At 57.5% G+C, this 2,500-nt stretch overlaps 1 pseudogene; it reads right to left on the reverse strand.

The window, feature by feature from the left end:
* Positions 1-2,500, reverse strand: part of LOC143306461 (large subunit ribosomal RNA) — a 6,860-nt pseudogene that overhangs the window by 2,088 nt on the left and 2,272 nt on the right.

Consider the following 2,500-nt stretch of genomic DNA (forward strand, 5'->3'; position numbering starts at 1 on the left):
CCGCTTCTGCGATACCTCTACCACACGAATTCTGCTGACCACTGGCATCCGTTACCCAGGGGCCTGGGATTGGGCAGCCTAGCTGGCGCTTTCTGGGGCAAGGCGGCGTGTGGTTAAGGGATCTCGTCTCGGATACTAGGTCTAGCCCGACACCTCAAGCGACGGCCCCTTCTCGCCTACCCTGATCGGACGATGACACTTTATCCTTCCCATGTCGACTGAACTTCTTCAGTCACGTTCGATGGGTTGCCGTCGAGCTCGCCGCTGCGATGGCTCTACCACACAAGTTCTGCTAACCACTGGCATCCGTTACCCAGGGACCTGGGATTGGGCAGCCTAGCTGGCGCTTTCTGGGGCAAGGCGGCGTGTGGTTAAGGGATCTCGTCTCGGATACTAGGTCTAGCCCGACACCTCAAGCGACGGCCCCTTCTCGCCTACCCTGATCGGAAATTGAAACTTTATCCTTCCCATGTCGACTGGATTCCTTCAGTCACGTTCGATGGGTTACCGTCGAGGAGCACTTACGTGACACCTCTCCCACACCAGTTCTGCTATCCACTGGCATCCGTTGCCCAGAGATCTGGGATTGGGTAGCCTAGCTGGCGCTTTCTGGGGTAAGGCGGCGTGTGGTTAAGGGATCTCGTCTCGGATACTAGGTACTTGCTCCCAGTCAAGCCCCGACACCTCAAGCGACGGCCCCTTCTCGCCTACCCTGATCGGAAGATGAAACTTTATCCTTCCCATTTCGACAGGACTTCTCCTGTCACGTTTCGATGGGTTACCGTCGAGGAGCACTTACGCGACACCTCTCCCACGCAATTCTGCATGCCGACTGCGTCCGTTACCCGGGGATCCGGGATTGGGTAGCCCTTCGGTAGCTTTTTAGGGTAAACGGTGCGTGGTCTCCGGGATCTCGTCTCGGATACTAGGAACTTGTTCACCCATCCAAGCCCCGACACCTCAAACGACGGCCCCGTCACGTTTACCCTGGGAGTCGAGCCGAAGCTCTACCACACATATATTCTGCCGGCGGTTGCAATTTGCCCAGATCGGCTAACCTGGGATCGCGCAACTCCACACGACAGTTTTATGGCCAACAGGATTGTGGTCTGCCTGAGGGCCCAAGTAGATAGGGACAGAAGGGAATCTCGTTAATCCATTCATGCGCGTCACTAATTAGATGACGAGGCATTTGGCTATCTTAAGAGAGTCATAGGAACGACCGCCACCGGGGGGTTTGGGGGGTCGGTTAGACCCCCCAAGACACTTTCACGCCCCGGGGGGTGTCGGCTGCGGTACACGAATGCGCTTATTACGCTAGAATCAGGATGGAAACCGGCCATTTCCGGCTTACAGTGCCCATACCCGAAGATTACGTACACCCGGACAATCCCATCCTTCAGACGTAGGAAGCTCACGCACCGCCCATGAACATCTCATTATACCTGTTCCCCAGGTAGCAGGGACCGCCGGTAAACCCCAGCCGGCGCTTCCGAGAGGGCGACGAGAACCGTCGCTGATCCCCTGGGCGCCGAACTGAGGCTGTAGCCGATGAGCCAGTGGACCCTTCGATGGCTACATACCGACGGCCGGGATAGGGTGCAAGCACCCCCCCGATAAGACCCGATGCGCGCATGAACGCACCCAGTCTTAACTGCCCCTATCTACGAATACTGCCAACTACGAAGCCGACACCATTTGAGTGGCACTGGCAGCCTGGACCAGTGGAGCTCCACTCTCCCGTAGCACCCATGTCGGTCGGACTTCTCCAACCACGTTTGATGGGTAACCGTCGATGCTCACCTACGTGAATCATCTACCACACCTCTTTTCCACCGGCGGCATCTGTTGCCCACAATTGTGGGATTGGGTAGCTCCACCGATGGTTTTAGGAGTAAGCGGCGTGTGGCCTGCCCTGGAGACTCGTCTCGGATACTAGGGTAAAGCCCCGACACCTCAAACGACGGCTCCACCGCTTACCCACAGCACGTTTAACGTTCCCATGTGGACCCGCGCTTTTTTGAATTTCTTCACGTTGACATTCAGAGCACTGGGCAGAAATCACATTGCGTCATCACCCGTGAGGGCCATCGCAATGCTTTGTTTTAATTAGACAGTCGGATTCCCCTAGTCCGTGCCAGTTCTGAGCTAAGCGTTGAATGGCGGCCGAAGAAGCGACCACGACGGCGTTAACCGCCACGGAAGCCTCGCAGCAAGGAAGATCCGCGGGAGGCCAAGGCACGGGACCGAGCTCGGATCCCGGGACGCGACCGAAGTCGCCAACCGTTCACCTCGCCCAGGCCCGGCACGTCAGCCAGACCCGCTTCCCGACCAAGCCCGACACGCCCCGCTCCTCAGAGCCAATCCTTATTCCGAAGTTACGGATCCAATTTGCCGACTTCCCTTACCTACATTAATCTATCGACTAGAGGCTCTTCACCTTGGAGACCTGCTGCGGATATGGGTACGAACCGGCGCGACACCTCCACGTGGCCCTCTC

This window comes from Osmia lignaria, unplaced genomic scaffold (assembly GCF_051020975.1).
Source record: "Osmia lignaria lignaria isolate PbOS001 unplaced genomic scaffold, iyOsmLign1 scaffold0011, whole genome shotgun sequence".
NCBI classification, from domain to species: Eukaryota; Metazoa; Arthropoda; class Insecta; order Hymenoptera; family Megachilidae; genus Osmia; species Osmia lignaria.